Source organism: Engystomops pustulosus, chromosome 10, assembly GCF_040894005.1.
Source record: "Engystomops pustulosus chromosome 10, aEngPut4.maternal, whole genome shotgun sequence".
Lineage (NCBI taxonomy): Eukaryota > Metazoa > Chordata > Amphibia > Anura > Leptodactylidae > Engystomops > Engystomops pustulosus.
In genome coordinates this window covers 52426277-52452595 of record NC_092420.1, presented here as the reverse complement: position 1 = coordinate 52452595, position 26319 = coordinate 52426277, and the positions used below count along the sequence as shown (strand labels likewise).

At 47.0% G+C, this 26319-nt stretch overlaps 1 protein-coding gene and 1 long non-coding RNA gene across 6 annotated transcripts in view; one reads left to right on the top strand and one right to left on the bottom strand.

Moving 5' to 3' along the window:
• The window catches only part of LOC140105148 (uncharacterized), a 94832-nt gene extending 69885 nt beyond the window's left edge, over positions 1 to 24947 (top strand). For both annotated transcript variants that reach the window (XR_011850505.1, XR_011850504.1), the window contains 2 exons: positions 19344 to 19497; positions 24829 to 24947. This is a non-coding gene — a long non-coding RNA (uncharacterized lncRNA). The remainder of the gene's footprint in view (positions 1 to 19343; positions 19498 to 24828) is intronic.
• The window catches only part of LOC140105137 (complement factor H-related protein 5-like), a 307689-nt gene that overhangs the window by 159215 nt on the left and 122155 nt on the right, over positions 1 to 26319 (bottom strand). The window lies entirely within an intron of this gene.

Here is a 26319-nt window from a genome sequence, read left to right as displayed (position 1 = left end):
ATATCATTGTTGAGCCTTCCCCAGTACAGGATGTGTTTAGTTATTTATACAATTGATTTGAAAATATAATAGTGTCTTCCCACCATCACAGTACCTCCAACATGGTGGTAATATACTCCCTCAAAAATAAAATATTTTTTGGGGGTAGGAATTGAGCAGTTTGTTCAAAAAATCATTATGTGCTCTGCACTGTACCCCTTTGGTGTCAATCAAATATTGTACTGCCTTCAGTATGAATGATGAGTAATGTTGCTGTAGAGTGACTCTACATCGAAAAACTTGCAATCTTAGTTTGTTCAGTAACTACTAGAGATGAGCGAACATACTCTTCCGAGCTTGATGCTCGTTCGAGCATTAGCGTACTCGAAACTGCTCGTTGCTCGGACGAATACTTCGCCCGCTCGAGAAAATGGCATCTCCCGCCGTTTTGCTTTTTGGCGGCCAGAAACAGAGCCAATCACAAGCCAGGAGACTCTGCACTCCACCCAGCATGACGTGGTACCCTTACACGTCAATAGCAGTGGTTGGCTGGCCAGATCAGGTGACCCTGGAATAGACTAGCCCCTAGCGGACCTCCATAGCGGACCTCCGCTACCTACTCTCCAGCGCTGCAGCGGCCATTGCGCCGCAAGCCTAATCTATCCATTCTCTTCCTTAACATATACCATGCAATCCGTGCCTGACGAAGGTCCGTATGTAGACCGAAACGTTGTATAAAAGTTTTGGATTGCCACGCTTATACACTTGTGAAATAAAACTCACTAACTTGCAAACGCAACTAATACGAGTGCCAAGTCTTTCTCAATATCTATTGCCGCTAGGGAGAGAGCTGCTGCTGGTCAGGGAAAGCGTTAGGGTGTTCTATTAGAATAGTGTTAGGCAGGAGTGATTCTACAAGAACCCAACAGCCCTTCTTAGGGCTACAATAACGTTATACTTTTTTTTTTTTATTTGCTTGTGGCTGGGCTTGCTGGCACTAGTAGTGCAGCTAGTACCATATTGTGAGGAATTTGCAGGGGGACTTGCTACCGTTGTGTTTAGCTCTTAGTGACACCTCAAACACCAAAGTGGGACAATTTATTAGGGGTTTGATTAGAATTAGGCAGAGTCTGCTGATTTTTTTTTTTACCTTTATTTCATTTTATAGCTCAAACTCATCTTGCAAAGCAGTGTGCTTTCAGTGTAGGCTACAAAATAGCCATAGGAGAACCCCAACGGCTTACTTAGGCCTACAATAGCGTTATATTTTCCTTTTTTTTGTTTGCTTGTGGCTGGGCTTGCTGGCATTAGTAGTGCAGCTAGTACCATATTGTGAGGAATTTGCTGGGAGACCTGCGGCCGTTGTGTTTAGCTCTTAGTGACACGCATATCCACCTCAAATACCGAAGTGGGACAATTTATTAGGGGTTTGATTAGAATTAGGCAGAGCCTGCTGATTTATTTTTTTTTTACCTTTATTTCATTTTATAGCTCAAACCCATCTTGCAAAGCAGTGTGCTTTCATTGTAGGCTACAAAATAGCCATAGGAGAACCCCAACGGCTTACTTAGGCCTACAATAGCGTTATATTTTCCTTTTTTTTGTTTGCTTGTGGCTGGGCTTGCTGGCATTAGTAGTGCAGCTAGTACCATATTGTGAGGAATTTGCAGGGAGACCTGCGGCCGTTGTGTTTAGCTCTTAGTGACACGCATATCCACCTCAAACACCGAAGTGGGACAATTTATTAGGGGTTTGATTAGAATTAGGCAGAGTCTGCTGATTTATTTATTTTTTTTACCTTTATTTCATTTTATAGCTCAAACTCCTCTTGCAAAGCAGTGTGCTTTCATTGTAGGCTACAAAATAGCCATAGGACAACCCCAACGGCTTACTTAGGCCTACAATAGCGTTATATTTTCTTTTTTTTTTGTTTTCTTGTGGCTGGGCTTGCTGGCATTAGTAGTGCAGCTAGTACCATATTGTGAGGAATTTGCTGGGAGACCTGCGACAGTTGTGTTTAGCTCTTAGTGACACGCATATCCACCTCAAACACCGAAGTGGGACAATTTATTAGGGGTTTGATTAGAATTAGGCAGTCTGCTGATTTATTTATTTTTTTACCTTTATTTCATTTTATAGCTCAAAGTCATCAAGGACAGCACAAAATCCAGTTGTGTGCTGTCAGTGTAGGTTAGAAACTAGCCATAGCAATAGGATAGCGTCGTTTTGTTAAAAAAAAAATAAATAAATAAAAAAAAATAAACACAGAAAATAAAGTTTACACTTTAATTTGGCAAATGTTTAACCTGAGGGCTAGGGGTAGAGGACGAGGGCGTGGACGTGGGCGTCCAAATACTGCAGGGGTCAGAGGCCGTGGTCCTGGGCGGGGTGAGACACCACCTGCTGATGAGGGAGCAGGGGAACGCCGCAGAGCTACACTCCCTAGGTTCATCGTGTCTCAAGTTACTGGGACTCGTGGTAGAGCACTGTTGAGGCCAGAACAGTGCGAAGAGGTGATGTCGTGGATTGCGGACAATGCTTCTAGCCATTTTCCACCAGTCAGTCTTCCACGCAGTCCACCCATGTCACCGAAATCGGCACTCCTCCAGCTCCTCCACCTCAGCCTCCTTCCCCCCAGTCTGCCCCCTCCCAGCAAAATTTGGCATTTGAACCGGCATACTCTGAGGAACTGTTTTCTGGACCCTTCCCACAGTCACAAACCACTTGTCCGGTTGCTGCTGAGCAATTTTCCGATGCCCAGGTTTTCCACCAGTCGCAGTCTGTGGGTGATGATGACATTATTGATGTAGTGGAAGAAGTGTGTAAAGAGGTGTCGGACGATGAGGAGACACGGTTGTCAGACAGTGGTGAAGTTGTTGTCAGGGCAGGAAGTCCGAGGGGGGAGCAGACTGAGGGATCGGAGGATGATGAGGTGACAGACCCAAGCTGGGTTGATAGGCGGCTTCTGTTCTACAGCAGAACAGGTTGGAAGAGGCAGTGGTGGGGCCAGACGGAGAGGCAGGGCCAGAGCTGGTGCATCAACGCCAAATGTTGCCCGTAGTCAAGCTCCCGTGGCGAGGACTAGATTTTCAGAAGTCTGGAGGTTCTTTAAAGAAACACCGGATGACGGACGGACTGTGGTGTGCAACCTTTGCCAAACCAGGATCAGCAGGGGTTCCACCACTACTAGCTTAACTACCACCAGTATGCGCAGGCATATGAATGCTAAACACCCCACTCAATGGCACCAAGCCCGTTCACCTCCGGCCGGGCACACCACTGCTCCTTCCCCTGTGTCATCTGCTAGTCAGCCCCCTGCCCAGGACCACGGCCCAAACACCTCCCGTGCGAAAACCCCATCTTCGCCTCCACGATCCTCCACAGCATCCACCAGCGTTCAGCTCTCCATACCCCAGACGCTGGAGCGCAAAAGGAAGTATAGCGCAACCCACCCACACGCCCAAGCCCTCAACGTCCACATCTCCAAGTTGCTTAGCCTGGAGATGCTGCCTTATAGGCTGGTAGAGACCGAGGCCTTTCGAAACCTCATGGCAGCGGCCGCCCCTCGGTATTCAGTCCCCAGCCGCCACTACATTTACTGATGTGACGTCCCAGCCCTGCACAGGCACGTGTCAGAGAACATCATCCGTGCCCTGACCAACGCCGTTTCTGACAAGGTCCACCTGACCACGGACACGTGGACGAGTGCTGCCGGGCAGGGCCACTGTATATCGCTGACGGCACATTGGGTTAACTTGGTGGAGGCTGGGGCCGAGTCTGACCCTGGGGCTGCTCATATACTGCCGACGCCGAGGATTGCGGGGCCTACCTCAGTCCAGGTCTCAAAGGCCTACTATGCCTCCTCCTCCTCCCACCCCTCCTCCACCTCCTCCTCCTCCAAATTACCATCCGTGGGCATGGCGCCATCAGTCGGTAGCTCTAGGCACAGCAGCAGTGCCATCGCTAAGCGACAGCAGGCGGTGCTCAAACTGCTGAGCCTAGGCGATAAAAGGCACACCGCCCAAGAGCTATTACAGGGCATCACGGCGCATACTGATCTGTGGCTGGCACCGCTGAACCTGAAGCCAGGCATGGTTGTGTGTGACAACGGCCGTAACCTGGTGGCGGCTCTGCAACTCGGCAGACTGACACATGTGCCATGCCTGGCCCATGTGTTAAATCTCATAGTTCAGCGGTTCCTCAAGACATACCCCAATCTGTCTGATTTGCTCACGAAGGTGCGCCGCATCTGTGCGCATTTCAGGAAGTCCAGCACAGATGCTGCCACTCTCAGGGCAGCGCAGCGCCGCCTCCAACTACCCGCTCACCGACTGTTGTGCGACGTGCCCACGAGGTGGATTTCAACATTAACCATGTTATCCAGAGTTTACCAGCAGCGCAGAGCGATTGTAGACTGCCAGATGTCAACTTCCACCAGAACTGGTAGTCAGGTCAGTCAGCTTCCTCAAGTCTACAATGAGGAGTGGACGTGGATGTCTGATATCTGTCAGGTGCTGAGTAACTTTGAGGAGTCAACACAGATGGTCAGTGGCGATGCCGCCATCATCAGCCTCACCATCCCGCTGCTTGGCCTGTTGAAAAACTCTCTGGTCAGCATGAAGTCGGAAGCTTTGCACTCGTCACAAGAGACGGGGGAAGAAGATTCCCTTGTTGATAGCCAAAGCACCCTTAGGTCTGTTTCTCAGCGCATATCGGAGGAGGTGGAGGAGGAAGAGGAGGAGAATGTTGGCGAGACAAAAGAGGGGACCATTGTTCAGTCCTTCACTGTTCAGCGTGTATGGGCAGAAGAAGAGGAATTGGAGGAGGAGGAAATGCAAAATCCCTGGAGAGGAAAGGAGTGTGAGAATGCATGAATACCAGCAGGCCCTGGTGCACAAGCCGAAACAGTATTTCCCTTCTGACAGCGCTAGCGGCAGAGGGCGTACTTCTGCGGGACAAGTAGCGAGGGAGAGTAGGCGAACAGGCAGCTTTTCCAGCACTGGCAGGGGTACGCTTTACAAGGCCTTTGCCAGTTTTATGTCACCCCAGCAAGACACTGTCACCTGTCCCCAGTCTCGGCAGAGTAGGGCTGATCTTTACAGAAAGATGGTAAGGGAGTACGTAGCTGACCATACCATCGTCCTAAATGATCACACAGCTCCCTACAACTACTGGGATTCAAAGCTGGACATGTGGCATGAACTGGCGCTGTACGCCTTGGAGGTTCTTGCCTGCCCTGCCGCTAGCGTGTTGTCCGATCGGGTTTTCAGTGCAGCTGGTGGCATCATCACCGATAAGCGTACACGCCTGTCGACTGACAGGCTGACGCTTATCAAGATGAATAAAGCCTGGATTTCTCCGGATTTTCATTCTCCACCAGGTGAAAGAAGCTCAACCTGAATAATGTATGCACTCCTCCTCATTGTCCTCCTTCTCCTCCTCTTTGTACACTAAAGCATAGGAAACTGGCTATTTTTTGGCAGGGCCAACTGGCTCTAGCTATAGTACTCTATGTATTTAATTTTTCTGGAGGGCCACCTACCCGGTCCTCTGTTTTAAGCAATTTTTGGGAGTGCCACATACAGGCACTCAATCTATTTAATTTTTCTGGAGGACCACCTACCTGCTCCTCTGGTTTGAAAAATTTTTTGGACTGCCACATACAGGCACTCAATTTATTAAATTTTTCTGGAGGACCACCTACCTGCTCCTCTGGTTTGAAAACTTTTTTGGACTGCCACATACAGGCACTATCCAAATTAAATTGTCTCCATAGCAGCCTCCACATGTCGTCTTTTTAGCTGGCTCCACACGTTGTCTCCATTGCTACCTCCACACGTCATCGCCATAGCTGCCTCCAAAAGTCGTCCATATAGCTGCCTCCATACATTGTCTCCTTATCAAACGAGCTGTGTCGGGCAGAATTTTGGGTTGTTTTCATGGCTTCCACAACAAACTTGTTAACTTTGTCGCCACCCCGCTGTGTAACCCACAAAATATACAGGCAAACTTTTATCATTTACCGATACTATTTCAGCGCTTCTTGCGCATCTGTTTACATTCCCTTCACCCGCCATATCCTAAACTTATAAGAACGCTACTACACTTGATCTTATACAAAAGGTTCTTAGAAGTGCTGTTTGGGGAGTAGCCTAGAGACAGGAGCTTGGATTGGCGAAAGCTCGCGTGGCAGCAGAGCGCTAGCTCCATCTCAAGATCCAACTAACATAGTTTTAACTGCAACACCTTTAATCTACTACTAGTTCACTGCCTCCATACATGGTCCCCTTATCAAACGAGCTGTGTCAGGCAGAATTTTCAGGTGTTTCACCAGATACATAGTGGAACTCGGCCCATCTGTCGCCGCCATGCTGGAGACCTGAAGTTGCAATCATAGCAGCGCAATATGGATGCCCCATACTGTCGCTCTTAATCATGGAACCATTTCCGTAAAAACAATTAAAAATAGAACCACTATGCTATTCCATTATTCCTAGGTGAAATATTCAAACGACCCGGCCTGATTTGAAAATTATAATTTATTCAAAGTAAACGCTTCTGGCCCCCAGGCCCATTTTGGGTGAGGAGGAGCTGAGAGACAGGGGCTTGGACAGGCGAAAGCTCGCCTGGCAGTGGACCGCCAGCTCCATCCCAAAATTAGGCAGCCTCAGAGGCATCCATGCATGCTGCCCCTGCTGTTTCCTGTCCATTTTGCCTCCACGATCCTCCACAGCGTCCACCAATGTCTCATTTCAACTCTCTATACCCCAGACGCTGGAGCACGAGAGGATATGCAGCACATCATCCCCTTATCAAACGAGCTGTGTCAGGCAGAATTTTCAGGTGTTTCACCAGATACATAGTGGAACTCGGCCCATCTGTCGCCGCCATGCTGGAGACCTGAAGTTGCAATCATAGCAGCGCAAAATGAATGCCCCATACTGTCGCTCTTAATCATGGAAGTCGTCTCCATGGCTGCCTCCACATGTCGTCCCCTTATCAAAAGAGCTGTGTCAGGCTCATTTTTTGGGTGTTTCACCAGATACGTTATGGAACTTGGTCACTATGTCGCCACCATGCTGTGTTATCGACTAAATATACCGTTAACCTTTTGTTCACATAGGAAATCATTTCACCTCCTTTGGTGAAACCTGAGTCCATTTAGGGTATGTCGCCATGGCACTCTCTAGCCTGCCACTGCTGCCGCTGCCTCTGCTTGCCGTCCCCTATAGTGTCAGGGTCAATTATTGGATGTTTTAGATGCTATCTAGCCTCATTCGGTCACTCTGTCATGGCCATTCTGTTGCCCCTAATTTTGGCATAATGGTGCGATTAAGCAGCCTCAGAGGCATCCATGCATGCTGCCCCTGCTGTTTCCTGTCCATTTCCGTGGTGTTTCCATCCTTTTCTGAGGTTCCCAGGTGTTTGGCCAAGCTTCCCTGTGCAGAGCCTTGGTCCCCTTGAAAAATGCTTGAGTCTCCCATTGACTTCAATGGGGCTCGTTATTCGAGACGAGCACTCGAGCATCGGGAAAAGTTCGTCTCGAATAACGAGTACCCGAGCATTTTAGTGCTCGCTCATCTCTAGTAACTACCATGTCCACCAGCTTGGAGATTGCATCTTTCGTGTCCCTAATGTATGAGGGTAAAGTCTGTACAAATGGTTGCAATAGATTATCCAGATAAGTGCTACTTGTGTCAAGTTATTACATCCAGACACAATTGTTCTTCCCGGTATTGGCCTTTTTTATTTGTATACCTTTGGTAAGTGATCATAGGGTTGTTAGTAAACAGATATTTCTGTTCATCCTCTGTTATTACATTTTCCTGTGAAGCTTTATCTAGAATTGCTTCTATTTCAGACACCTATCTAGTAGTGGTTTTACATGGTAAAATCTCATATGTGTTGGGGCTCCTATCAGCCTTAGGAGCATAACTCTATTTTTGGGGACATCCATTATAACGATGTTGCCCCCCTTGTCTGAGGGTTTTGGAATAAGGTCCTTACTGTTTTGGAGTAATTCTAAAGCAAGTCTCTCTACTTGAGTCTAATTTGAATAAAAGTTCTTCATATAGACTGCCAGCCACTGTAGTATATAGCCTGCCAGCCCCCTCTAGTATATAGCCTGCCAGCCCCCTCTAGTATATAGCCTGCCACCTTTCCAATGCCCCCCATAGGTCTTCTTTTGCCTGGGACCTTCTTCTTGCTTGGGATCCTCTTCGGGTCCTTCAGTCTTCTTCGGCTCCTCTTCAGGTCGTTCAGGTCTTCATGCTCGGCCTGCACACACAATGAAGTCAGCCATTTCCCGACATTGCTGGCATTGCGAGGGGACTCGAAGAGGAGCGGAACGACCCGAAGAGGAGTGGAAGGACTACAAAAAGCATCTGAAGCAAGAAGAGGGGCTCTTAGCCCAAACTTTTAGCAATACATTTTGGGTTCCAGTGGAGAAAAGAAAGCTTGACATATCTAGACATTCAGCACCATCAATTGATAACATATATGAGGTGAACTTTCCTTCTATACTGAGATATCTGGAACACAACCTGGCCAGGTGGGCGTCCTATAATAATTACAGCAATGTAATTAGGCAAATCTGCTCTCAAATATTTCATTTGAAAACGTATGTTACATGTTAACACCACGTGTGACCTCACCCTTAGAAGTAACCAATAAATGTCAATAACATATGAATAGACCAGGTGAAGAGGAAGGATTATTTTTCATTGACCCTGTTTTGACATGTAAATTGAAATAATTTCACATGCTTTAAAGGAAACCTACCATTTAGAATGGCAGGGGTAAGCTGTAAGTACCGAGCACCAGCTCAGGGTGAGCTGGTGCCGGTACTTACTTTCGTTAGTGTTATAAACCGCGGTATCGCGGTTTTAACACTTTTTAAACTTTAGAGCAGAAGGGGCTTCGGCGCTGCGCGCGACCGTGCGCGCGCAACATCTCCACTGTTTCCTATGTAGGCGCGTGCACGATCGTGCGCACGCAGCGCCGAAGCCTCTTCTGCTCTAAAGTTTAAAAAGTGTTAAAACCGCGATACCGCGGTTTATAACACTAATGAAAGTAAGTACCGGCACCAGCTCATCCTGAGCTGGTGCTCGGTTTTTACAGCTTACACCTTCCATTCTAAATGGTAGGTTTCCTTTAAATATTTTTTGCACATAAATGTGTTGGGTATTGAAAGTTTGGGCTGTTTTTTTTTTTTTTTTAGTTCATAAATTTTTACATTCACATTTTATTGAAATTCATTCAATAATTTCGGAATTATGGCCTGCATTTTTAAGCACTGTAGTCACACTGCAGGGAGGTGACAGCATGTGAGGCTACACGTGGAGAGAATTGCGGCTCCTCAAGAGACACACACGTGACTTTGTCTGCGCACAAGAGAAGGAGGAGGACCTCGGAGGTGCCTCGGGAGGTACGTCACACGAATGCGCAAGGTTAGCAGACAGCTGGGTGATGTCAGTGGCGGTCTTCAACGCTTGTGGCTGGCCTGTCTTGGGCTTTTGAGACTTTTTGTTGCAAATGTCTCAAATGCACATGGACACAAGCCAGGTGAGGGGTTATATGCAGGAGTGGACACTACTGTAAATTTTGGATTTGAGGCCATGGCCTGTATTTTTAAGCATTCTTGTCACACTCCAGGGAGGTGACAACATATGAGGCTACACTTGGTGTTAAGGCATGCGTTGTCAAACATATCACAGCTGAGAAGAGGAGAGATGCCTAATTACATTGATTACATTAATTGTCAACAAGGCATTTACAAAATTTATACATTAATGCAATGTTAACTCATATGTTAACACAATTTGTTAGCACTATATTAACATGGATGTCAACATCTGATTTATATTGTGTTAACACAGTGATATGTGTTAACATTGCATTAATGCATGCATTTTGTAAATGCCTTGTTGACTATTAATGTAATCAATGCAATTAGGCAAATCTCCTCTTCTCAGCTGTGAGAACTTAAAGTAACTCCCTGGATTAACTGAAACTTTTCGAAAAAACACATTAAAAAAATATTTAAAAAAAAATAAAAATTAAAACTTTTTTGAAACTTTTTTTTTTAAACCGAAACTATTTCCAGAAACATAAACTAATTCATATAAGTTTTGTTCCCATACCACTGTCATAGGAACATCCCAAGCCAGATTGAAGCATATCCCGTGCCATTGGCATGTGCATAATGTGGTGGTGCATTATTTCCTGGCTAAATACATAGACATGCCAGAGCTGCTGCATAAAGTGTGTATGCCAGCTGTGTGCAGAGGAACTTTGGCAATTCTACCCACCACCTAGTATGTAATGTGGCAACCAGGTGGAATTCCACTTTACATATGCTGGAAAGGTTATTTGAATGGGCCTCAATGAAGGACATAGGATCATACTGCAGTGCTTATAATACGCTATCAATATAATGAGCACTGATGACGCCATCATCAGTGCTATTATCCCGATCCTTTGAGGACTCAGTTGCAGCATGAGGACAAGGAGGAGGAAGAAAACACCAAAGCAGCAGGAGCAATAGTACCATCTTGGAAGGGAGGGTCAGCATGGCCACAGTGTGAACAAAATGTTCAATTCTCCTCAATATCCATCAGTGCCATCATTGGATATGGCCAGTAGTACCAGGAGGCAGACTGTGAGTCACCTGTTAATGTTGATTCAAAGGTGAATGGAACTCACATGGTGGATGAGTATCCTGGTAATTGGTGTCCTTCCCATTCAATCTCTGGTTTGGAAAACTGGACACATGGCTGAGAATGTCCTCTATACCTTAGAGGTGCTGGCCTACCCTGTGGCAAGTATCCTATTAGAACATGTGTTCAGCACTACCAGGGATTTCATCAGCGACAAGAGGATACATAGCTGATATGGACATTTTCACATTAATTAAGATGAACCGGGAATTGATTCCAAGGGACTTAGCTATACCAGTGCCTGAGTGGTTAATGTGATGGCTACCACCTCCTCCTCCTCTTCCACTTGCACCGCCAACTCCTATTCTTCCCTGGACCTCTGATGCTTTTATAAAATGATTTCTTTATTTTATTTTTAATTTCTCTTATTTCTTTTATTTCATATCAATTATTATTGTAAGTACTTTTACCAACCCACATTTTGCAGTGCAATTCCCCTGTTTAGTGATGAGTGGACCAAAATGCATCTGGATACCCATTGAGTCTTTTATGGCAGTGAGGGGAAGGGCCATATTTTTCCCTTTGCATCTTTTAAGAAAAGGGAGAGGAGGTGCCACCAGTGATAATTAAGAGGTTACCACCCTGCTATATCTGCACTATAAAGATAAAATAATTTCCTTGAATCTACCACTGGTTTACCACATGATAGAAAAATGAAAGAATCTACAAGTGGTGGAGTTCCCATATAACAATTAGGGCTCAGTGCCGGTTACAGATGACCATGCTCCCCTTCTGGAGATCAGAGATGCCATATGCATTATCAGTGGCATAACTTGAAGCTGATGGGCCCCTGTGCAAAGTCTGTGCCAGACCTCCTGACTATAATGTATGTTTTATAGTACTAGTCTCTCATATTGGAAAGTGACACCTAATGGGACCCCTCAACCTCCTGGGCCCGGTTGCGATCGCACCCTCTGCACCCCCTCAAGTTACGCCCCTGTGCATTTTTCATGTGTTAAAAGGGTTTTCTCATGAAAGAAAGTTCTCAAATTATAACCCCCTAGTGATGTTTAACTCCCCTTACTTTACAATTTACTCAGCTTTACTGCTGTTTTAGCTTCTATCACTCTCTAAACTGCTCAGTGCAAAATCCCAGGGTGAGGGCCGGGACTCTCTAAGCAGACACATTGGGGCACATTTACTAAGGGTCCGAACAGCACATTTTTGTCGGGTTTCCAGACTTTTTTTTACCGCTTTGCCCTGAATTGCCCTGGCTTTTGGCGCACACGATCGGATTGTGTCGCATCGGCGACAGCTTGCATGCAACACAAATTGGGGGGCATGGACGTCGCACAAGCCGACTGATTCAGAAAAACCTCGGAATTTAAAAACTAAATTGTGTCGCAAGATCAGCACTTACATGCATCGGGAAGAAGGTGAACTCCGGCGGACCTTAGCGGGGGAAGCGACACATGCAGGAAATTGGACGCACGATCTTAGTGAATCGTGAAGACCCAAATCCTCATCGAACAACTCACGGCGGGGATCGCGACGGGTAAGTAAACGTGCCACATTATGATCCCTGTGACAATGTGGTAAGATTATCAGGGTACAGGTTTATCTACACTTTCATTTATCTTTTAAACATTAAAAAAGACAGGTGAGATCTGTACTGGTGATGTCCCAGTCAGGATGCAGTCACCAAACCATTAATTCATCCACAATACAGAAGATACTTATTCGCAGGATGTGTACATTAAAAATTAACTTTTATTCTTTATCGAGTAAAATATTCCCAAAAGGTAAAGTGCAATATCAGCTCACCAGTCACCAGAACTGGGTAGAGAGAGCCACAAAAAACTTAAATCATTAAATATGTTTCATTGGTTCAAATGTAAACATAAGCAGAATATTGATTACTGACATTTCAACAGGGACCAGCAAGAGAGTAATTAAATTAGATCTCACCAATCTTATGCGTGATGGTTCTTGATCCAGGGAGACATTCCAGGAACATAGGGCCTAGTAATCCCTACACTTGTATGATCACCTGGTGTCCCCGTTGCTCCTGTCCTGACAAGGACAGTCCCAAAGCTGTCCCTAATAGCAGCTGTTAATCCCTACTTAATGAGTGTTGTATGCTCCCTACGCGTTTCATGTACCATAGGATACAATCATCAGGGGATAGATTAAATCATTGGCCCCCATCTGCTGCTGTAGCTGTTAATGCTGTACTGATAGGGATCAGAGAGGGAATAAGCACGAGCGTGGCTCATGTGCTGGTTAAGAAACAGTATGCAAGAATATAGACGGGCAGTGGCTCCTATATTCACTAGCGGTCCAGTGTGGTGACTAGACTGTGTGGCGTGGGCGCCATATTTAGTGTGCTCACCGTATTTAAAGCTAATATCATCCACCCTCGTTACGGGTCACGCTCCTGATTGGCCGGGATCGCGATCTCGTCATCAAGAGGGAGGAGTCACCTTATGGCTGGACTCCGTGAGAGGGGGCTGTACTTCCCCATGACATCACATGAAGTCCGCCTATCACGCTCCCTTCCCTGCTAATGGGCGTTACTGCAGGTGTGTCCTTACAACAAAAGAGGGAGAGGGGGCGTGCTGTTTACTATCACCATGGAGATTGTATGCATTGTCCGGCTCTTCATTCACTAAGTGTCTTATGCCACGCAATGCCTGTACAAGCTCATTGTTTAAGCTATCCATGGATATCTTTTAAACATTCTACTAGTATCTGACACATAGAAAAAGAGAGATCAGAGATGATGATATCCATGAGATGGATTTAACACAATTACACTCTGCTAACTCAGCTACAACACACACTGTAAGCTATTTTACATGCCTCATTCCCCTGCTAAAAAGATCTCATCTGTAGCTTGTAGAGCAAGTCTGTGCAAGCTGCTTGCTGGCAGGAAGTGTCTGCGCTCGTCTTGTAATGGAAGGGGAGGGGCAGAGAGCACACTGCATCCTGCAGACAGGAGAAGCTATTCATGAAAAGAATCTGCCCTGCCCGACCATAAAAATCAGAAGAATTATGGTTGGATCCGAAAATTTAAACATCTGGAAACATTCAAATCTTCTGTCAAAAAGGTTTAAAGTGTAACCGTCATTTCAAAAAACTTGTACATTGATGTGCAATTTATGCAGGATCTGCAGGGGAAACTGTCGGCACGGGTGGTACCTGTTAGGCCCCTCTTTATGAGGGTCCCTAAAGGTCCTACATCAGATTTTACAATGCGGCATATTGTGATTCCTGTTCTGCACGGGTTCCACACAGTTGCCCACCTATATAACACAACATTATTATTATACTTACCTCTTAGCTCCGATCACTTGTACCGTGAGAACAGGGCAGCCCGACCATAAGATGGCGACCACTCATGAGATACATCTAATATGCCTGCGCTGTCAAGGCCGCCTTGCTCCATGAGGTCACTTCCGGTTCTGCGAAATGAGAACCAGCTGTTTCCAGCTCATCATGTAATGACAGCGTACGCCTCTAGATGGCCTCGGGTAAACAAACTAAATTCATGAATGAATGTTAGGAGACGTGGATTGGGTCCTGAAGCCGATGGGTGGATCCGGTTTTACAAAGAAAGCTTTATGTCACTTTATATTGTTGCCACTGCAAATTTCATTGCACAATGTACCTAGACAATTTATGATCTTCACAAGAATGATATTACCATACCTCCCAACTTTTGGGCGAGATAAAGAGGGACAAAAGCCCCTCCCCCTTTTTCTAAACCACGCCCATTGCCACACCCACAAGCATAGTATAATATTGACCTTGATGGTCCCCACATAGTACAGTGCCCCTTACTTTGACCCCCCCCCCCGTTCCCCTGTGGACCCGTATAATTATACCTAATGCAACTCTGCAACATATAAAACCCCTCTTTAATTTTATCCTCCCTCTTCATTTGGTTTTCCACTTTTATTTAATCTCCCAAATTTATACATAATCCTATCTGTACTCCAACCCCCACTGGTGTGGTCCCAGTTCTCTATCCTCCTCATTCTGTTGCCTCCTGTCCTCCTGCCTTCTCCTGTGGCCTCCTGTTATCCATCCTCCTCCTGTGGCCTCCTGTCCTCCATCCTTCTCCAGTATCCTCCATCCTCCTTCTGTATCCACCTGTCCTCCATCCTCCTCCTGTGTCCTCCTGTATCCTCCTCCTCCTCCTGTCCTCCATCCTCCTCCTGTATCCTCCTGTATCCTCCTCCTCCTGTCCTCCATCCTCCTCCTGTGGCCTCCATCCTCCTCCTGTGGCCTCCATCCTCCTCCTGCAGCTCCTGTCCTCCAGCAGCCTCCTCCGGTGTCCCCCAGCAGCCTTCACCTGTCCCCCCATTAGCCTTCACCTATCCCCCCAGCAGCCTCCTCCTGTCCCCCAGCAGCCTCTTCCTGTCCCCCAGTAGCCTCCTCCTGTCCCCCAGCAGCCTCCACTGTCCCCCAGTAGCCTCCTCCTGTCCCCCAGAAGCCTTCACTGTCCCCCAGTAGCCTCCTCCTGCCCCCCAGTAGCCTTCCCCTGTCCCCTAGTAGCCTCCTCCTGTCCACCAGCGGCCTTCACTGTCCCCCAGCAGCCTTCACTGTCCCCCACTAGCCTCCTCCTGTCCCCCAGCAGCCTCCTCCTGTCCCCCAGTAGCCCTTTCCTGTCCCCCAGTAGCCTCCTCCTGTCCCCTAGTAGCCTCCTCCTGTCCACCAGCAGCCTCCTCCTGTCCACCAGCAGCCTCCTCCTGTCCACCAGCAGCCTTCACTGTCCCCCAGTAGCCTCCTCCTGTCCCCCAGCAGCCTTCACTGTCCCCCAGTAGCCTCCTCCTGTCCCCCAACAGCCTTCACTGTAACCCACTAGCCTTCTCCTGTCCCCCAGTAGCCTCCTCCTATCCCCCAGTAGCCTCCTCCTATCCCTCAGTAGCCTCCTCCTGTCCCCCAGTAGCCTCCTCTGTCCCCCAGCAGCCTTCACTGTCCCCCAGTAGCCTCCTCCTGTCCCCCAGTAGCCTCCTCCTGTCCCCCAGCAGCCTTCACTGTCCCCCAGTAGCGTCCTCCTGTCCACCAGCAGCCTCCTCCTGTCCACCAGCAGCCTTCACTGTCCCCCAGTAGCCTCCTCCTGTCCCCCAGCAGCCTTCACTGTCCCCCAGTAGCCTCCTCCTGTCCCCCAACAGCCTTCACTGTAACCCACTAGCCTTCTCCTGTCCCCCAGAAGCCTCTTCCTATCCCCCAGTAGCCTCCTCCTATCCCCCAGTAGCCTCCTCCTGTCCCCCAGTAGCCTCCTCTGTCCCCCAGCAGCCTTCACTGTCCCCCAGTAGCCTCCTCCTGTCCCCCAGTAGCCTCCTCCTGTCCCCCAGCAGCCTCCTCCTGTCCCCCACTAGCCTTCACTGTCCCCCAGTAGCCTCCTCCTGTCCCCCAGTAGCCTCCTCCTGTCCCCCAGCAGCCTTCACCAGTGCCCCAGCAGCCTTCACCTGTGTCCTCCAGCTCTCCCTGTCCTGTATCCTCCAGCTCTCCCTGTCCTCTATCCTCCTCCTGGCCCCCTCTTCCTGTGGCCCTCTGTCCCCTCAGGTTCTTACCTCTCCTGGTTCCAGTCATTCAGTCTTCTCCTTGTCTTCGACTGGACTCGCGGAGGGGGCGGGGCCAGCCGGGGGCGGAGCTACTGCCTCACATGACTTCATCATGTGAGGAGGTAGCAGGGGCTGGTCCCACCTCCTCCTGGCTCCGATGCTTCCGCTGCTCTGCAGTTCTTATCTATGGGGCCAGGAGTAGGCGGGACAAAGCAGGGGTGAGGGGGGGAAGCCGTGACATTCCCCCAGCCGCCCATGACGCGGGTACAGAGCCCAAAAAACGGGACTGTCACGTCAAAAACGGGACGGTTGGGAGGTATGATATTACGAAGTATTGCAATGTATTTTTTCACGTTCTATCATGTATTTGTTCACTTTATCACTGACCAATCAGTGAATGGTTTGGTCTTTAAATAATTGGATACCTGACACACATGTTATGCTTGAGAAAGGTGTAAACTCACACCGAAAAGTCTACTGTACTCACTGCTTCAGCTGTGCTGCTCAGGACTCTCCCTTGTTTAGATAGATAGATATGAGATAGAAAGGTAGATGTAAGATAGCTCTGGTCTCATTGGTCAACAGCAGGCGTTTGTGATGAGGTGAAAGGAGGAAGTCCCACCCCTCCTTATTGCTGATTGTAGTTTTTTTGAGAGCTGGAAACTATGGTTGCTATGGGACAAAAGAGGTACTAAATGAGGACAAAATACTTTGAGGTATGATTCCCAGGGACATCTGGAGCAGAATTATGTATTTTTGTTTTTTTTTTGCTCAGAATGACGGTTACTTTAAGGATAAAGGTTATCCTACTCCATTAATCCGGGATTCTAAAAAAAGTGTCACGGAAGCCAATCAGAAAGATTGTCCTAAAAGGAAGCTCCAAAATAAACAACCTACCACAATGATCTAAAATCCATGAACAAGAATAATTTCTCCTCTAATTTCATTTCCACTTTTTCAAAACATTCTTCCATCATTAAAAGTATATTAAATAGACATTGAAATATTCCACTCCATGGTCCTCATTTAGGTCAATCTCTCACTTAGACTCCAAGGTTCACCTGCAGGCAAAATAAAACCAGTCGCCTTAAAAAAGTTGATAGTCAACTATCAAAATCCAAAACATCTTTCTTTCCAGCTTTAAAGGGATCCTTTAAATGAGGCCATTCTATCAGCCATAGAAAAAAAAGAATTTAGTTCGAACATCACTAAAGAAATCTTTCCTATTTTTAAATTACAGCTCTTGCTTTGTCATATATTTGTTAGAGAGTACTTGCGGTTTGCAATTTATAGGGAGGACCACACAACTCCTTAAAAGTAGTCTAAATGGTCACAGAATTAACATCCAAAAAGGGTTCCCGAGATATAGCGTATACAAACTTGCTGCTATTGAACATGACTGTTATATGGATGAGTTTACTGTTTCCCTTATTGAACAAATCAAATAGACTTGCCATCAGAGATTCAATAAATTAACACAACGTGAAATGTTCTGGATATTTAAACTAAAGACTCTAATGCCCAATGGTCTAAATGAATCACTGGAAGATCCTGGATAAATAATGAATAGACTATTTTTATGTATATATCGATTGAAATATTACATATTAATTCCTATCAATTTCAACAGGGGCATACCAATTGCGGTCGGAGGGGGTGCAATCAGGCCCATAGGAGGTGGTGGGCCCGTGACAGGTACTTTGGAGTCAGCTACGGGCCCTTCATGCAGCTCACGAGGACAGCATTACTGTGCTGTGCGCTGCACCACTGCTGCTGCCAGGGAGCAACGGGCCCCTATATGCTTAGACAATGGCAAAACAGGGAGTAGTACACTCCCTGTTCAGCCTATGCACAGCTCCTCTCTGTGTGTATGTACTCTGAGCGCCCGCACCACAATGATGTCACCATGGCGAAAGGGGGCAATATAGAGGGGCCATTATGAATGGGGGCAATGTAGAGGGGGCCTTATGAATGGGGGCAATGTAGAGGGGGCCTTATGAATGGGGGCAATGTAGAGGGGGCCTTGTGAATGGGGCAATATAAAGAGATCATTATGAATGGGGGCATTATTAATGGGGCAATATATTTGGGGCTAATGAATTGGGGCAAAAGAAAGAGGACATTGTGAATGTAGGCATTATAAATTGGGCAAAGAGAGGGGGCATTAATTGAGAATGGGGCAAAAGAGAAGGCACTGTGGATGGGCACAATAGAAGGGGGGCATTAATTAATAATTGGAACAAAAAAGCAGAGGAATTATGACAGGGGCCATTTTGAATGTGCTAAATGGAGGCAAAAAGGGGGGCATTCATTAAGAATGAGGGAAGAAGAGAAGAAAAAATGGTGATTTGTTCTGCGGTGACAGTTGTGTATTGTGGGAGTGACTGTGCACAGAGGCTGTGTCCTGTCCCCATCGTCTTCCTTTTCCCGGCAGTAAGGGCTGATAAGTGAAGCAAACAGTGCTCTGGAAGGGTCACACGCTGTTTGGGGGTGTACACCTACACTGCTCCCTCCATAAAGAGCCAAGCACTGCCTCTCTCTTCTCTACGTGATGTGTATGACCTGTACACATAATAACAGGTAATCAGTGTCTGCTCCTTCTGATTTAAAGCGCTATTTTTGATTTATTTTTACGTGGTCAATCTCGTGGTCAGAAGCAGGCAGATGTTCAAGGCAGGCAGCAGAGGTGCAGAGTCAAGGTCATGTCCAGTGTCACAACGGGAGGCCAGAGCAGGAACACTAGGAACACTGGTTAATCGCAGGGAGAGCTTTCTCTGAGACATGTTAGCACACAGATCCGGCGGGGGTTGATAGGAGCAGCCAGTTTAAACAGGAAATCTTGAAGTGGCCAGTGCCAACCGGCGGTGCACTGGCCCATTAAATCTTAGAGAGCCAGCGGCTCATGACCTAGGGAGCGGGAACGTGCGCACCAGCCGGGACGGAAGCAGGAGTGTGGGGAGGTAGGTGAAGGCCGGGGAGTGCATCGCAACGGAGAGGATCACGGGATGTGGATCGCAGCGACGCGCGTGACACATACTAATTTTATATATCATTATTCCGTTGTATGCTTTAAACTGTGTGGTAAATCTTCATGTTTAACTATTGCTTACATCCTTATATTGCTCCTCTTCAGGTCTCTATGGAAACCTGAAACTCACTTGTAACAGGAAAGTCCCGGCCGATTGACCTGAGACTTCTGATGCAATTACACTAGTACACGACGGGTCCGCTGGTCCCATGTGTTTCTTTGCCACTCTTACACAGAACGCTTCTAAGGAACTGGATCTGTAAGTGACTATATTATTTTACTACATCCTATTTCTTTTCACTACGGAGATGTGTTAAAATTTACCACTTTGTTCTACGAAGTGACTAGAGTGATTTAATGATCCGATGAATTTTATGTATATGTTTTTGCTGTACTTTCATTATGAATTAGTGAGTTTAATTTAATATATTGTGATGATTCATTTATCTATGAATTTTATTTATGAATTTATGAGAAACTTTGGTACGATCTGAAAATCGTTTTTTTTAACTTCTGATATTTAATATTATGTTTTATGTCCTATTTATTACTTATATGTGTGTGTTTTCTTCTGTGTATTTTATTGTTGCAACATATAGATTTCTTTTTTACTTGTACTTGAAGAAGGGCATGTGCCCAAAACGTGTATACTCTTTGGAAGAAAAAATTCTTTCTTACCCTATCCGTGGATAAACTTACTAGCAGCGCCATGCCAGCTATTTATAGGTTTTGTAAACCTTCTTTGTGTTCTATACACCGGGTCTCCACCTCTACTGAGGATTACACCAGTCAGCTGATGGGCAGCTGCTAGTCCCATTGGATTACTAACCTATTGTCACGGGTGGTCCAGCAACCCACATCGCGGGTCGCGGGCTCACCCGTGCTGCTCTGCCCCCACCAGCGCGCCGCCAGCGCATCTCACCAGTCCCGGCTCCTGGCTCACTCCCCTCTGCTGTGCGCGCGCGTCCCCGACTGCTAGGGAGCGCTCGCGGCACCTTCTCCAGATTTAAAGGGCCAGCGCGCCATCAATTGGCGCTGGCAATATTGCCCAATTCTACATAAGCCTGCCTCTTCGTGCAAGCCTTGCCGGATCTTTGTGCCTCATACCCTAAGAGAAAGCTTCCAAGCGAGTATTCCTGCGTTCCTGTGTATTCCTGCGTTCCTGTGTGTTCCTGTATTCCCGTGTATTCCTGTGTGTTCCCGCTCCTGAGTCCTGTGTTGCCGTGTTACCCGAGTTCCTCCGTGTTGCTGTGTTCCGTGTGCCTGTGTTTCCGTTCCCACCTGCCTGGACCTCCCGTTGCTGACCCCGGACTTGGACTTGACGTTGCATCTCTGCCGCCTGCCCTGACCCTGTGCCTGGACCTGACTACGATATTGTCATCCGCTAAGGTACCTCGACCTCGGCTGCCACCGTGGGCTGGTTGCACCTGTGGAACGACCTGGTGGTATCCTGCCGCAGCAAGTCCAACCTGCTTTGCGGCGGGCTCTGGTGAAAATCAGGTGCCACTTGTGCTCCGGTCCCAGGTGTCGGCTAGTTCCATCTCCCGTGATGGTCCAGAGGATCCACTGATCCTGACAGTAAAATCCAGCCATGGATCCCGCCGAGGTTCCGCCACCCAGTCAGCCAGACCTCGCTACCATAGTGATCCACCAGTCCCGGCAGATTGCCGCACAGCGGAATCAACTAGAGCAAGCTACCGCCATGCTGCAACAGCTGCTAGCTACCCAGCATCAGCAACAGCCTCCTGAGGCTTATCTTCCTGCTGCTGAACCCAGGCTATGTCTCTCTTTGCCTGGCAAGTATGATGGGGATCCCAAGATGTGCAGGGGCTTCATAACCCAGTGTCCCTGCACATAGAACTCATGCCATCGCAATTTGCCACAGAGCGGTCCAAGGTGGCATTTGTCCTCAGCCATCTTTCCGGGAAGGCCCTGGCCTGGGCTACTTCTCTTTGGGACAGGGATGACCCGGTTATCGCTACCCTCTTGGCATTTCTGGCAGAGTTCCGGTCAGTCTCTGAGGAACCGGCACGAGCTTCCTCTGCGGAATCTGCATTATTGAACTTGCGCCAGGGCAACTCATCTGTGGGAGAGTACGCAGTTCAGTTCCACACCCTGGCTTCCGAATTTGTCTGGAACGATGCGACCCTCATCAAGAAAGGACTCTCTGCGCAGGTCAAGGACGCGCTGGCAGCGCGGGACCTGCCGTCAACTCTGAGTGGTCTTATCACCCTGGCCACTCGAATTGCCGTGCGGTTTAAGGAGCGCGCTGAGGAACTACGCTCAGAGTACCCCCAAGGCCGTGTTAGATGTCTTCCTTGCCTGGCACCTGTCTTCCAAAAGCCGCTCCAGCCCCCAGCTTAATCTTCTGCTGAGGAACCTATGCAGGTGGACCGATTCCGGCTTTCTCTACTAGAGCATTCCAGGCGACGTCAGGAGAACCTGTGCATGTTTTGTGCCAGCCCAGAGCACTTCGTCGGGACCTGTCCTGTCCGTCCCCAATGTCCGGGAAACGGCAGCACCTAGGTGTGAATAAAGCTTCTCCACGCTTGACTCTCCCCGTGCTCCTCAGCGTTGGCACTGGCACCCAGATCCATGTTTCCGCCTTCCTGGATTCAGGCTCTACAGCGAACTTTGTGGATGCTGCCCTGGTCTCCCAGCATCACTTCCCGGTGGTTCGTCTCGAGAAGCCATTGTCCATTGCCTCGGTCGGTGGCCAGATTCTCTCCGTGCCCATCCGGTTTGGCACGGAGCCCCTGCTCCTGCAAGTTGGTGCATTACATAGAGAAAGACTTTCCATTTTTGTGCTGCCCCAGTGCACTTCCACTCTCCTGCTGGGCCTCCCCTGGTTGCAACATCATGCCCCTGTGCTGGACTGGTCTTCTGGGGAGATTCTCCATTGGGGTCCGGATTGTTCATCACACTGTATGAAGGTTCTACATCCGCTCCCTGTCGGGACTTCTACCTTGTCTCCTAAGCCTTTGGGGGGGCCTCTCGCTCCGTACCAGGACTTCGCAGATGTGTTCTCCAAGAAACAAGCTGAGACCCTTCTTCCACATCGTCCCTACGATTGCCCCATCGAACTGCTGCATGGATCTTCTTCTCCTCGGGGTCGGGTGTACCCGCTCTCGGTACCTGAAACAGCTGCCATGTCTGAGTATGTCAAGGAAAATCTGCAAAGAGGCTTCATTTGCAAATCCTCCTCTCCGGCAGGCGCAGGCTTCTTTTTTGTCACCAAGAAAGATGGCTCTCTCCGCCCCTGTATTGACTATCGCGGTCTTAACAAAGTCACCGTTAAGAATTGCTATCCTCTGCCGCTGATCACGGTGCTGTTTGATCGTCTAGAGGGCGCGAGAGTATTTACCAAGTTGGATCTTCCTGGGGCCTACAATCTTATCCGCATCAGGAAGGGCGACGAGTGGAAGACTGCCGTTAACACCCGTGATTGGCATTTTGAATATTTAGTTATGCCTTTCGGACTCTGTAATGCGCCAGCCGTTTTCCAAGAGTTTGTCAACAATATCTTCAGGGACTTATTGTACAGCTGTGTTGTGGTTTACCTGGATGACATCCTCGTGTATTCTGCTGACCTCGAGTCCCACCATTCCCATGTATGGCAAGTGCTCAGCCGCCTCAGGGCCAACCATCTCTACCCAAAACTGGAGAAGTGCCTGTTTCATCAAAAAAGCCTTCCATTCCTCGGCTACATTATTTCCGATAAAGGCTTGCAGATGGATCCTGACAAGTTATCTGTGGTTCTTCAGTGGCCACGCCCAGTGGGACTGCGGGCTATTCAAAGATTCCTGGGCTTTGCAAATTATTATAGACAATTCATTCCTCACTTTTTCACTCTGGTAGCTCTTATGGTGGCGCTAACGGAGAAAGGTGTCCATTCTCGTGTCTGGCCCCCAGCGGCTGAGAAAGCCTTTATGAGACTAAAGTCTGCTTTTTCTTCTGCATCTTTCCTTACCAGACCTGATACCGAGAAGCCATTCTTTGTGGAGGTTGATGCTCCGTAGGAGCTGGAACGGTCCTTACTCAGAAGGTGCCTAGGGGCCGAACTCTATCCTGCGGTTTCTTCTCCAAAACTTTCTCCCCCGCAGCGAGGAATTATTCTATTGTAGATTGTGAGCTTCTGGCCATCAAGCTCATATTGAGCTTTTCAAGGTGAGCATATTTCTAGGCGAGCATTTTCAAGGTGAGCATATTACCTCCTATACGGATCTCCTTGATACAACTTTTTCCATTTTTATTTTACAATAATACACGAGGCGCCGTCCTCATGTATGTTCTCGCTTTGTTTTTGTTTTATTTCTAGTATACACAAGGACTGATAGAGACAAGCTGGAATTATATCTGTGAAATGCTGAATTTTTTTTTAATAACAGTGAATTAGAGAATGTGTTATTTTCTTATCCTGAGTCTGAGTGAAGAATCTTGTCTTTGTGAGAATACAACTTTAAGGCTCCGCCTCTTTTCTTTGATGGATTATATTCAGTATAGAATTGAAAAGTTCTCAATAGAGGATGACCACTATTCTAGGCCTAAATCTGTTTTACTAATAAAAATGCAAGCTATACCATTGATTTACTAAGCTCTTGCTCTGAACACATTGCTCTAGCTTAGGATTTATTACAGGCCTGGGAAAATAAGATGCAAGAAGAGGAGCTTTGCCGTATCTTTAAACCCTTGGATGCTGCAGCTAAGAAATGTATGTTTGTCCTCATCAGCATCATATTAACCCTTCATGGGCCTTCATAGTGGAGTGCCCGCCATTCCAACGAGGAATCAGTATAATGTTTCTCCCTCTCTGTATTGTGGATACAGCTAGATTGCTTAGATGTGTAGTAACCTTAAACAATAAATATGATAAACTTCAAAATGAATATTATTGGTCAATGATGAATAAAATTACAGGCCAGAAAAAGGAATGCATTAAAAGAACAAAAGTGCACATTCTACAGTGACAGGATTGTGTTTAGTTGCTATGCTGAAGGAAAACTCAATGTAGTAAATATGGAGCAGGGTAGTTATATTTTGTTGTACATGATGGATCTCAAAAAATGCCCCCAGTATGTAGGTATCTGTGGTTGCTTAAGGATGCTGGAAAATAACACTGCTAGAAAAAACATTCTTGCAGCAAACAAGGTACTGCAACATGCTACAGAAAGAGTGCTGCCATTTCTGGTGATGAAGCAGAAATACAGTTTTCTCTTACTTTCACACTGCTCTGAAACTGGAAAGTATTTCACTCTGTCCCTCACAGCTATTTCTCCCTCCGTATTCATCTACCTACCCTGAAAAGGGCAATTCTGAAATTCAGTTTTCTCTACTCTTTCCCTCATTGTTCCTACACTGCAGCCTTCCCCTCTCTGTCTTCTCTCTGTAATACCACTGGAACAAATGACCCTGCTTGTTTTACACATGTCCCACCTAGCCAATCTCTTTGGGCATCAGTATGGTAGTCAGGGGGCTAAATGCTGCTTGACTGACTGCTCAGCTGTCAATCAGCAAATGATCTGTATGGTTAATAAAATGGTTTGGCCCTGCGCATAAGTAATTGTGATATATTATTATTTTTTTTTTAAAGGAACTATGAAATCTATATGAAATCTGTATGTCCAAGAGGAAGCCTGGGTGAAACCCAGGGTCAGGCAAAGCTGCTTGGCATCTTGAAGCTGTTTTTATTTGATATGTGTATGTTTTATAATCTTTATGTGTACATATGAATAAACCTTACATTTTTAAGAAAACCTTAGTGATCTGAGCTATATGCCTGCTTTGAATCCATCTGGGTACTTGTTCAAAGGGAGGTTGTTGTATGAAATGTGGGGATGTGAGTGGCTTACAATAGGAACCTTATTTCACCACTCATAAAGGATGAGAGAACTACTGAAGTAAAAAAAATGTGAATATTTTGGAAAAGAAGTTGAGCCGATTTACATATTGATCATTACTGTTGCTTTAGTAGTTTTTGTGACCTTATGTTCAGATTGTAGCTCCTGCCTGAGATGCTACAACCTAATTAGGGTAACAACCAGTACAAGGCTCAACAAGAGGGAGGGCACCCCTGGACCTTAACGTGACCAGAGAGGGTATCAAAATAACAGGTTGAAGGTCACCAAAGTAACAGTGACCAACTAATGCACTTTGAATTATTCGTCAATATGACTTTGGGAAGAGGGTTAGCAGGAATTCTGAACTTTTGAAGGGCAAATTCTCAACAGCTAAGTGAAGGCCTTGAGGGCATAAATTGGGACAATGTTCTCAAAAATAAAAGCACTGAAAATAATGGGATGTTTCTACAAAAGTTCTAAAAAGGTCATGTGAAAGACATATACCATATGGGAATAAGCACAATGGGAGCGAAGCAGGAACGCAGCCTCACAAGGTAACATCTGTGCCAGCTCAAAAGGACTCAGCTGAGGGCCAATATCCCACTATAACATCAAAGATGTTACTCTGACATCAGATTATTCCATAAATAACGTCAGAACCTGTTCTGTTAAACGCGGATACATGTAGAATCCCTCCAAAAGAGTGCAGAGGGTGTCAGCAGTGTTGTGCATTTACGTCACTGATCATTTTGCCCTTCATTTCATCCATCAGTGTCCACTTTCAATTGGTCAATAATCCATCATCAGTATTGCTAAAGCCAAAAACAAACAGGAGTGGATCCAAAACAGAGATGACCAGTAAATGGGATATTTGCGTGTCTTCTGTGTTCTGTATCCACTCCTGCTTTTGGCTATCAATCCTGAGGCTTTTCATTCCTTCTGACAGATGAAATGAAGGGGAAAATTAAATATAGTGTCAACGTCATAGAGCGGTGGAAGGTGAAAACAGCATTATGGAAATCACAGGGTGTTCCAAGGATACAGTGGTCAGTTGGCAGCAGCATCAGTAGGCACATGTTAGCAGAGTGGCAAAATGATACAGTGTGGAGGTGGCAGCAACCTGGTAAGCCACTGAGTGGCATAATGATACAGTGTGGAGGTGGCGGAAAATTCCAGTCCCTGGTAAAGATGGTAGGAGGCAGAAGGAGCAACTGGCAGCAGATATGTGGCACCAGGCGGGTGGC